We start from the raw sequence: 12,521 nt of genomic DNA on the forward strand, positions 1-12,521 counted from the left end.
GGCAAGACAGAGATTGTGTTAAAGTAATTAATTATTTGCTCTGTCTATTATTTACCCTAGAATAACAACTCATTAAATGGAATAAAATATTTATTTCATGAATGAAGCAAAAAGGATTTTTCTCCTCAAAATGAAAATTCTGTTGTAATTTTCTCACCCTCATGTTTTTCCAAACCTGTATGACTTTCTTGCTTCTGTGGAACACAAAGAGAGATGTTAGGAAGAATGTTAGCCTCAGTCACCATTCACTTTCATGTATGGTAAAAAAAGATGCAAAAATATCATCTATTTTTGTCTTCCACAGAAGAAAAAGTAATACAGGTTTAGAATGATATAAGGGTGAGTAAACAATGACATAATTGTCTTTTTTGGGTAAACACTATTCCCTTTAATGTTTATCAATGAAATAATTTTTATCACTGACATTGACCTTTAAATAATTAAATAACATGAGTATATACTGTATGCACACAAGATTTTGGAACACTTTTGCAAGATATTTAGTTGTTGTTAACCTACCACTGGAGTCACATGACACTCCATCAGGGAGACCAACATGTGTCGGGTGTTATCCAGTGACCCGTCATTGATTTCAGGTTTTATCCCCAGCAAGTGGCACATTAGAGGGTATACACATTGACTGTTTCAAATCGTCCAACCAGCAAGTTATGGTGGAAATTTGGTCCCACTGCCCTGAAAAAGGGCTTCATGTCTATGTTCCCCTTTGTTGGCTTGGAATGTGTAGAACTGGATGCAGAACATATAAATCTGAAAGTGATTAAGTATTCCATTATATTGAAAATGTATTCTATGATAGGTGTTACATAATGTATAAGCATTTTACCATTGAAATGCTCACCCCATTTATGACATATCCTGGGTCTGCACAGAGAATGATGGGAAGAATGCGTGCATGGTTGCCATAATGCAGTCTAGCAGGTATGTCCTCTTTTTTTGGGTGACCTCCAAGGTTTGGGTGACCTCCTTTCAAGGCTCTGTAAACCTTGTCAAGCATCCCGTCTTTGGGCAACAACATTCCAGAGGGTCCATAGTCCAACAGGTGGAATTTCAGATCGCTCATGGAGAAACCTGGGATGTTGGTGAGAATAATCTAATTTACTGTCTCTCGTTCAAACACTGTGGACATTCCTTGGTCAGCCGTGATGATAATATTCAGTTGGTCAGTAAGTCTGTATTTCTCAGCAGCTTCTCTTATGTAGCCCACAGTTCGGTCCACTTTTTTAACCACCTCACGTCTCTCAGGTGAATCAGGCCCATACTTATGCACTGTCTCATCAGGTTCACCGAAATACAAAGTCACAAAGTCTATGTCTTGATCTTTAAACCATTCCCCCATCACCTTGTCCACATTTCCCCACCATACTGTCTCATTGCTGTGGTCATAAAACCTTGGTTCTACCTGCCTCACTTGGACTGTCTCTTTCTGGTAGGTGGCAGCAGTGCCAGGGAAATGTAGGGATCTTGTTTTCAGACCCTAAGAAAGGCCACATAAATACATTAATGGGTATGTAATTCAAATGTTACAATTAGGAGGTTTAAGTAATATTGTTGTGTTTTTATATCAGTTATTTTTCCCACAAAGTAAATTGTTTAAGGTGTAATGTAGAATCGTATGTAAAATGTGTTGAGATTTTCTATTAGGGCAGTGTAAAATTAATGTCATAAACAATACTGAAAAGACCAGCATTGCCTCACAGATGTTGTGTTTTTTGATTCTGGTCTCCAGAATTGGATGGTGGTGTGCCACTAGGCTGCTAACCTGCAAGACCAAATTAACTAGAAAATTTGCAAACTTTTCCAACTGACCCAGTTTTGGCTGCTTAAACAGCATGGCCACAAGCCGTGAACATTTAATAAACTTTAAATCTGGTCTTTTCAGCAAGATAAATGCTGAAATGTCAATTTCCAATTTGACAATTTCAGTTTTTAACTTTGATTTGAAAGATTTCTACTGAATCTGTTGTTTTTAGCTTTTTATTGCCTAGGGTTTGAGATGTACCTGTCTTTGAGCCGTGACCCAGATGGGTAGACTACCATTATCCCAGTAGTCATCCACAAACTGTGTCATATAGTACTGTTTCTTCTCCTGTGTCGTGGTGTTGAACCACATGTTGTGAATCACACCATGATTCTCGATGTACCTTCCTGAGAAAATTGTTTACTTTTTCAGTGTCATTGATTCCATAATTTTAGCTACAGAGCAATGCTATGCATTGTCCAATATATTTATATTATATGCCGTGGTCCCCATAAGTATTTGGGAACTTAAGCAAAACTCAAAAATGTGTGAATGTCTTTGCATTATAACAGATAGCATTAGTTGTTTCCTTACCAGTTAACAGGGTGAAGTGTGTAGGACTGGTGATGGTCAGGTAAGGTGGGGTGACGTATGCTGCCTTGACTCCTTCTTTAGCCATTTTGTCTAGATTTGGGGTGTCCACATCTCTGTCGTAGTCCCATCTGAACCCTTCAAAGCTGATCAGTAGTAGTTTGTTTCTACCTGTGGTGCAGCGGTTTCTGGCTGGGGCTAAGAGAGCCATAGGGAATATAAACAGCCATAGACCCAGTACCAATAACATGACTGGTATTCCACTAAACGATCTGACTTTTCATCTGTTTGTCATATCTGGTCTAACAGCCTCAGCTCTCAACCGATTCTTTTGTCTTTTTCCTTTTGAAATGTTTCTACACACTTAAGTTCACACTATCATTGAGCTTTATGGGGTGGCTTGCATGGTTGTCTTATCTTATGTTATCTAATCTTGTGGCCTTATCAGATGTTATAGGACTAAAGCTAATAATCAGCTCTTTTCCTTATATTTATATCTCACTGCTTATAATGTAAAAATAAACAGTTTTTTTATATGATCTCTGCGGTGTGTTAAGGGGAAGATAAGCATCTAGCCAGTCATAAAGCTCTCATTGCCAATTGTGTAATCTGTATACTCTTGAGGGATTGTGATGGAATAAACTTGGCACTAGGAATCTTTTGTTTATCAATCAGACATCACTTTTGTTTATCAATAAGACATCAATTTACCTAGTGTGCAAGCTGAAAGGGGCAGTTTCCTTGGAAAAGCTTCATGCTGATAAATTCTGCTGTCTAAATTATAAACCTCCAGGCTTGTGTTACTGTGTACCTGTTTAGTGAGGCAACTTATATTACATAACTTCACAAAAAAGATATGTATGATCTTTGGGGACAAAAGGAATTTACATTGTTTGTAACAGAATATTTATGCATATATTGGGATGATTACATTTGGAAATAATAAACAATTGAAAAATATTTGGCCCATAGGAATTTATATGTCATGAATTTGTTAATGCGTTTTGGTGATTTTTTTTTTTTTCTTTCTTTCTTTCTTTCTTTCTTTCTTTCTTTCTTTCTTTCTTTCTTTCTTTCTTTCTTTCTTTCTTTCTTTCTTTCTATAAATTGGTTTGTTCTTTCATCCCTTGAAAATTATGAAAAATCTGCATTGGGCGAATTTAATGCTTTATTTGCTGCATTTACAGGAAGTCCAGTAGAGGGCAACGTTTACTTAAAAAGCATTTACTTTTTATTTTACTAAAATGTAAAAATTGAGTACTCCAGGTTTCTAACTCTTACTTTTGTTTTGCCTCTCGAGGAAATTACAAGTATATGCAAATGACACATTTTGATTACATTCAAAATGTGTCATTTGCATATACTAAAAGACTTTTGCACTGTATTAATTTCCTCGAGAGGCAAGAGTTAGAAACCTGGAGTACTCAATTTTTACATTTTAGTAAAATAAAAAGTAAATGTTGCCCTAGATTTGAAAATAAAAATAAAAATTATGATGTAAAATGAAGACAAAATACAAAAGATTCTGCACTAATAAAAAAAATCTAAATTTGTGACATGCTTAGTCCTTTGTACAAAAGGTCAGATTCCCTTATTTCCATTGAAGGATTCAAGTTGCTCTATGAAACATTCTCAAATCAAGTTCTAAACAACTTGTGGAGTCCATGCCAGCTCAAGTGCATGCAATAATTTATGCAAAATTGGCAGCAAATACTATGAAATTCTAAAATTCATGTACATTTTTCAAATGTTTACTCATTGTTACACTTAAAGGTTATGTAATATAAATATTGATATAACGATAATGATATAATTCTTTTAACATGGCTTGAATTCATAAATTCCTAATATTTTATTTATTAACAATGTTTGACAAAGTAATATTTTATTAATTGACAACAGTACAGGAATGGTACATATTGCATTCCTATACCATATACCATTTTCATTAATTTATTGAGAAAATGATCGACACCAAAGTGATGCACTCTTTTAACTCTCTTTTGAGAGCTCTTTTCTGTTTTGAGGAATGTCAGATTGAGGAAGAAGGTAATTTAATTGAGTTTGCTTTCATTTTATAAATATTTGCTCTTTTTTGGCCTCTTATTAGCTAGTATTTGCATTTGGGGTGTCAAAAATATTGTATCAAACGATACGATGCTTTTAATTCAATATATGTATCGTACGATACATAAATGAATATGTGTGATTAAAACCAAGCAACCCAACATTTAGAGCTGCAAAACAGTCTCCTACTCGGTGAGGCGGCGCGGAGCGCGCACAGAAAAACAGAGCTATTAATTTATATAGGCGAGTTGAGAGCTCGAAGACCGATGGCAAATAGCTAGCAGATTGCGTTACAGCTTGTCGAATTTGCCAAACAACGATGCCTTGTCCCGGTTCTACTTTACCTCAAACATGTCGTTTTATTAACGCCGACATCATCGCACAAGTCAGTGGATTTGTGAGGCAGAAACAGCAGCAGCAAGTCAGCATCTTACAGCCGACACTGTGCGTGATTACACTTCAAGACACTCATAACTACAAAAAACAGCTTATTAAAATAACAACAAAGTAAGAAAACCCACGATTTCACAAGCCTTATTATTTTCTGCATTTGAAATGTAATCAGGTATGAGCACAACACAAGCGTGCATTGGATACGCCGGTAAGACCGCTAAAGATTACATTCAAAGTGAAACTGGTGGAAGAGAGAAAAATTACATGTGCCAATCGGTTTTTGCTCAAACCCTAAATAATATTGTATTATGTACATATAACATAGAGCCAGAGGCCAGGTTCCTCTCAAGGTTTCTTCTCCTCCAAACTATTTAGTTTTTTCTTTGTCACCGTCACCTTTAGCTTGCTTATTAGGGGCTTTAAGACTTCAAGGCATGATTTTCTACAAAGCTGATTTGAAACGTTGCGCTACCATTATGGTCAAATAAACAAGCTTTTGTTTCTTAGTGCAGTTATGGTGATTCATTATTTATTCTATAATACCTGGATAAGGCTATCCGTTATCATTGCCACTCATCTCAGTGCAGTTGCTTTGCTGGCCATGACCCTCCAGAAGTACGCAATTTGAAATCTGTAATCTTTGCTCGTGGAAACGCTCAAGTTTTTTTTTCGAACCATATTTACAACATATACCAGCAGGGGCTAAGAGGGCCATGCTTACAGCCAAACCTTGACCCCATTCTAATTAGCCCAGTTCATGCCTGTGGTTCAAAATCACTGCTGTTTTAACCTTTTTAGAAATAACCGATTTGCCCCTCTTGGAATGAGGTTTGATTAGAATTGGCTTACTTGTTTTTATCTTCCTCTGTTGGAGAGTGAAGGTAAAATAATACATCATCTTTTCAATAGCATAGGGGAACTGTTCTGAGAAAAAAAGAAACATTAACAAGACCTAATTTCACTTCAGAGACATTTTGCTTTTATTAACATTGTACATTGTACACCAGAGACATTTTACTTTTATAAACATTGTAGGAGGTAACAAGCACAAATACAAGCAATAAAATTCCAGCCACAGCAGCAAGACCAATGAACACATTCTGAAGAATTGACTCTGGAGGATCTAAATAAAAAAGAGAGAGAGAAAAGGATAGGGCACACACACATTTGGAGTGAGATTAATTACTTTAAAGTTCTGTAATTTGTGATAATTTTTTGAATAATGTTCCAATGTTAACATATGAGGGAAAGAGTTAAAGAGTTGGACCTGTGACACTGGCCTTGCACAAAGGTGTTCTCTATCTCCTAACAAAGCGATTCGACTGGATAGCATTGTTAGTTTGACCATGTCATTTGAAACCTTTGATATAACAGTATATAAAATCTTATCAAAAACATGTTAATAGACCACTTCATCTGACCATAAGTTTATCTTAAACTCTAAAAGTTCTACAATGGCAACATAGAGATAGTTTAATTTTATTAAGCTATTAATTATTGGCACTGTCTATAATTTACCCAAGTAGGCATTTTATAACTCACAAAATATAATATTACCTCACACGTCATTAGCGTTTTATTTTGTCTCTCAATAAGTCGCTTGTATTCAGTACAGTTACCTCTAAAATAGTAAATAATGCAAACAGCATCCAAATTTTTATTAGATTTGGAAGCATTAATTATTTTTATTTTTTTACTTGGTTCTTGTTAAAACTTGCCTCTGGAGTCACATGACTCTCTATTGGAGATCAGCATGTGTCAGGTGTTAGCCAATGACCCGTCATTGATTTCTGGTTTAATTCCCAGCAGGTGGCTCATTAGAGAGTACACGTTGACTCAAATGTTCCAACCAGCAATATATTGTGGAAATCTGGTCCAACTGCCTTGAAGAAAGGCTTCATGTCCATGACATTATTGTCATAGCCATGCTCCCCTTTATTGGATGGTAATGGGTAAACCTGGAATAATATTTGGAACATAGAATTTTGTTAGTGATAAAATGTAGCATAATGTAGGATGCAGCATATTATATACATTTTACCCATAAATGCTCACCCCATTGATGACATATTCTGGGTCTGCATAGAGAATGATGGGTAAGATGTGTGGATGGTTGCCATAATGCAGTCAAGCAGGTATGTCTTTTTTCTTGTAAACATGAAGATTAGGGTGACCTCTTTCAAGGCTTGGTAAACCTTGTCAATTATACCATCTTTGGGCAACAATACCCCAGAAGGTCCGTAGTCCAAGAGGTGGAATTGCACTTCTCTTAAGTTGAAATCAGGTATGGCAGTAAAAACAATGTGATTTTCTCTCCCTTGTTCGTTGTAGACATTCCATGGTCAGCTGTGATGATAATATTCAGTTGGTCACTGAGTCCATGTTTCTCAGCTGTTTCTCTTATGTAGCCCACTGTTCTGTCCACTTTTTTGACTGCCTCACATCGCTCAGGGGAATCAGGCCCATACTTATGCCCCGTCTCATCTGGGTCACCAAAATATAAGGTGACAAAGTCCAAGTCTTGATCATTAAACTATTCCTCCATCTCCATAATCCACATTTTCCCTCCATGCAGTCTCATCGGTGTAGTCATAAACTTTGGTTCTTTTTGGTAGCTGGCAGCAGTGTCAGGGAAGTGTAGGGTTCCTATATTTAGACCCTATGAAAGGCCACATAAAGTATTGGGTTTAGTTTTTTATGTAATGGAAATTACATAAAAAACTGAGCATTATCCCAGTACTCATCTACAAACCGTGTCATGTAGTACTCTTTTCTCTGAAGTGTGGTTATGTTATGTGAATTACTCCGTGGTTTTCAATGTACCTTCCTAAAAAGAAAAAATTGCATTATTTCCTTTATCAGAATGTAAATGTTCTCCCTAAACATTTTTAAATGATTAATCAATAATTGGTGTTGTGATTATTAATTCACCATAAAAATCTGGACTGTTGGCTGCAAAAGTTGGTATGTAACTGTTGTATGTTTCTTCATATTAAGGAAGCATGTGCTATAATATAGATAATATTTTTGGACCCACTTTATATTAGGTGCTTTTTAATACTATGCAATTGTTTGCATTTGATACACTGTACTTATGTAGGAATGTGTTGTTACTAGAGATGCACCGATCGACCAGCCAGGGACTGGAATTAGCTGATTTTCCGCATGCTTGGCCCGGAGCGGTAAGCGGCCGGTCAGCCTCACGTCTTACCGATTCCAAGCCGGTCCGTTTTGTTGCCAGCGGTGCAGGCAATAACGTCACAGCCGCATGTAAACATGTCATTGATCATGGCATGGGAGATCTTCACTGTGTGAGTGAAGAATACATAAAGTTTGAAATGTGTAATAATTGTAAGGCCAAAGTAAACCGTGGGGGAACCACCACAATAACTTTCGGAACAACAACTTTCGGATGGTGTTATAAATAGACATTTATAACACCATCACCCAGCTGAAAATGCCCATTTTAAAAAAGAAGCTAAAAAGTGAAAGCGGCTAAAGCTAGCCAGAGCTCAGAGCCAGCCACAAGTCAGCAGCCTCTCCTATCATTCCTTGGTATGAGCAGCGAAAAGACCAAAGCAATCACGTGGACAATTATGGAATTCATGGCCCTGGATGACCAGCTGTTCTCCATAGTTGAGGACAGAGGGATCAGAAATCTGATACATTTCCTCGATACAGAGTATGAGGTACTTTCCGACGTCGCGTTGCCCGAGTAGTTTAATCTCGTGTCATGTAACACACGCAGGCTGTTTTCTGTCAACATTTGGATACACAAATCCGGGAGAAGGGAAGGGGGGTGCTGGATGGCAGAGGCAGGCTAAATACATACAAATTGTGCCGTTGTGATTTAACATAATTTTTCCCACCGTGTCCGATATTAAAATCAGTGTGACACACATTGCAAAAGGCGTGGGCATTGTCGATATGGCTTCGGGATATGGAATTCAATTCTTCCATCCAGCTGTTGTTAAATGTACATGTATATTTAGTTTTTTCACCGGAACACCAGCTGAGTCTTCTCCTCCCCTCTACCAGTGATGCTTGATTTAACATCCCGCGTCTACTGCCTGCGCAGATATAAACAGCGCAAATGGGTTGTAGCTTGCCAGATTGTGGTCATAAATGATTTGTAATGTGTATGATGTGTCGATTGTGTGAGTAGGATGCGTTTCATTCCAGATCTGGCAACTGGACCACCTTGGGAATAATATATTGATTTGATTATTCATATAACGTGGTTTGGGCCATACAAATTACGGGAGTTTTTTTGGGAGAAATAACAAAACGAGAGACACCCGGGAAAAACGGGAGTGTTGACAGGTATGAAAGCCGTTCCCGAAGCAGTGCTCAGTTTTACAACTGATATTTGTACATCTAACGTAAGTTGAGCGTATTGAACACTTCAGTTTTTCAGATCTTTGGAATTGTTTTGTTAGACGAGTAATAAAGAGAAAAAGGTCAATTTATAAAAATAGTGGAAAATGACATCTGTTATATAAAGCGACATAACCCTCCTGGACATAACCCTCCTGGCACCCCAAAGAAGGCTGAGGAGGGCAGGAAGATACAGGTGAGGAAGAGGACCTGGAAGATGGCCAGGGAGGAGACCCCCAGGGTAAAGATTGGGTTGGGGGGTTGCCTCAGGGTAGTGACTGGGTCTGGAGGTCTGGGAGGCGGCCTCAGGGCAGTGACTGGGTCTGGAGGTCTGGGAGGCGGCCACACAACTGGGACAGGGTCAGGAGTGGTGGTGGCATAGTGGCTAAAGCACAGGGCTATTAATCAGAAGGTCATTGGTTCGAACCCCAGGGCCACCACCATTGTGCCCTTGAGCAAGGCACTTAACTCCATGTTGTTCCAGGGGGATTGTCCCTGTAATAAGTGCACTGTAAGTCGCTTTGGATAAAAGCGTCTGCCAAATGCATAAATGTTAAAATGTTAATGTAAAGCAACTCATTTGCAGTTAATTGTTATTTCTACCTCTTTCTAGTCACAGAGCACTTTATTTTGAGAGTTGTGTAGGACTGGTGATGGTCAAGTAGGGAGGGGTGACATATGCTGCCTTGACTCCTTCTTTATCCATTTTGTCTTGATTTGGTGTGTCCACATCTTGGTCATAGTCCCATCTTAACCCATCAAAGCTGATCAATAGCAGTTTGTTTCTACCAGTGGTGCTTTGATCTCTGGCTGGTGCAGAGAGAGCCGCAGGTAAAATAAGCAGACATAGTTCCAATATCATGACTGGTATAAACGTGATATTAAATGCCAGTGTATCAATTTATATTATAAGCAGTGAGCTATAAACCTTAGGTAATAGCTGAGTAATTACTGTTACCCTGTAACTTCTGATAAGGCTGCTGGATAAGATTACACAAGCATGTGATGTGAACTTAAAGAGATAGTTCACTGAAAAAATTTAATTCTGCCATAATTTACTAACCTTCATGTTTTCTCAAACATGTATAACTTTCTTCCTTGGAAAACAAATGGAGTGGAGATGTTAGGCAGAAGTTAGGCTCATTCACCATTCACTTTCATTGTCTGGGAAAAAGATGCACTGAAAGTGAATGGTGAATGAGACTAAGATTTGGCCTAATATCTCCATTTATATTCCATAGGAGAAAGTCGTTTGGGTTTGGAACAAGACAAAGATGAGTTGATGACAGAATTAAAAAAATGTTTTGGGGTAAACCATGCCTTTTTATGTGTGCATAAGCATTGCAAAAGCCATACAAAATAGGGATGTAAACAGTTAACCAATTGACTGGCATTAACAATTTGTTCGACTAATACTATCGGTTCAAATAAGAGGTTAAATAAAGAAACAACTGAGAGGTAATTTGATGGGATAACCACATAGGGCATGTTATGCACACATGAGGGTGCTGTTAACAAGTAAACCACCGTCTTCCTCTCAGTCTCATAGACAAGGAAATATGAAACATGTAGCACGGTTTTGGACCATTTTGTCCGTGAAAATGACATGTTCCGATGCAAATAGGAGTTTAGTAGTAGTAGCAACAAGTACCATTTAATAAACAAACATCTGCAAGCCTCGACATCTGAGAGCATATGTATACAGCCCTAGTTTCAAGGGAGATGGGAGTTCAATGTGCAGAGGGACGTCAGTGCTTTCGGAGTGGTTTTCAGTCACCGTGCTTACCGTCTACAAGCTCTGTACCATACTGACCCCTGGTAAATATGTTATTTTTCTAAACAAAACTATTAGGATTGCCCAGCAGCATTTGTGGGTAGGCCAAGACTGTTTTTATTCTTCCATTATACTATTAAAGTTATCACCTCGTAGGCTCATTTGGCATGCAAGCGATCCATTCAAAATTAGTTTGTTATGAAGTATAAGAAGGAAAGATTATTCATTCAGGTGTTGATATAATAACTATTGCTAAATATGCACATATGTCATGTGAGCCTGTTTTGTTTCAGCCAGTATAGAGCTTTGCCATGCCTGTTTGGTCACTTTAGATTGAATCATCGCTTTTCAGTGAACCGGTTAATAACCGGTTAAAACATGTTGTTAGGTAAATTTGCATCACTAATACAAAAGAGTCCGTTGAAGGCTGAGGCTGTTAGACCAAAAATGACCTTCAGGCAAAAAGCAAGATTGTTATCAAAACTGTATCTCTATTAACCAAGTTCATATTTGTGTTTTAGGTGTAATGTACATGAAGGGGCACCAAAAGCGAGTTGTGAATTGAGTTTCAGCTAATACAGTGAAGAAGAATGCATTCTGGATGAATTTGATCTCCCTACCCAACCCCCAAACCTTAACTTAACCATCTAATTGCCTAATTGAGTTGTCGGTTTACATTCGTTAATCAGACAATTCTTCAAAAAGTTACCTATTGTGTGCAAGCTGCTAGGGGCAGTTTCCCTGGAGAAACTCAGGGCCAGGTACACTTGGGTGGAAGAAGATCTTGGTTACGTATGTAACCTTGGTTCCCTGAAATGAGGGGAACGAGACATTGCTTCACTATAGGGAGTGTCCTATATGACCTAGTTGAAATCTTTTTACAATAACAGCAAATCTAAAATTGGCTATGGTGTTTAAGCCCCGCCCTTTTAGGCAGGCAAACACCATTCCACTGAATTTTCTGACTGAGTGTCAAGAGAGCATCGCTCTCACCTCAAAGAACTCTGAGTCTGTAGTGTGGCCAGCTTACAAAATGACTCGTTCCCCTCGTCTCAGAAAACCGAGGTTACATACGCAACCAAAACATTCCCTTTTGACTCTGTACACTTGACATTGCATCAGTAAGCTGACACTATGGGGAACAGAGTCACGCTACATGACATAACCTTCCAGAGAGGAAATTCTGATAGCATGCACTGTATGCTTGCAATATTTATCAGAGCATAAAGGGGCACACATTAAAAACTAACCCCAATCATGCAAATGAGTCAGCTTCCAAATAAAGGAACATTTCCCAATTGGAAATTGCACCTTTCTCATTGGTTAAGCCAGATTCGAGAGGAGGGACCCCCAGCAGAATTTAAAAGACACATCCCGCCTCTTACACAGTCTCTTTCCCCTGGCTCTAGGTGCTCTCTCTCAACAGTCAAGGCAATTGCAAGTATTGTACCAGTCAATAACTGAACATAGTTTTAGTGTAAGCTGAAAACCCTTTTGATTGATTCACTCCTTTCCCCCATAGAAAATGGACATAAAGCCCAGAACACAGACTTTTTTTCA

General features: G+C 38.2%; 2 pseudogenes; both read right to left on the bottom strand.

Annotated features, from left to right (window-relative positions):
* Window positions 1–457: 457 nt before the first annotated feature.
* On the bottom strand, window positions 458–2,600 carry LOC127627163 (ectonucleotide pyrophosphatase/phosphodiesterase family member 7-like; annotated as a pseudogene).
* Window positions 2,601–5,555: 2,955 nt separating this feature from the next.
* LOC127626696 (ectonucleotide pyrophosphatase/phosphodiesterase family member 7-like) lies at window positions 5,556–10,049 on the bottom strand (annotated as a pseudogene).
* Between the last annotated feature and the right edge of the window lie 2,472 nt (window positions 10,050–12,521).

This window comes from Xyrauchen texanus, chromosome 33 (assembly GCF_025860055.1).
Source record: "Xyrauchen texanus isolate HMW12.3.18 chromosome 33, RBS_HiC_50CHRs, whole genome shotgun sequence".
Taxonomy (NCBI): Eukaryota; Metazoa; Chordata; class Actinopteri; order Cypriniformes; family Catostomidae; genus Xyrauchen; species Xyrauchen texanus.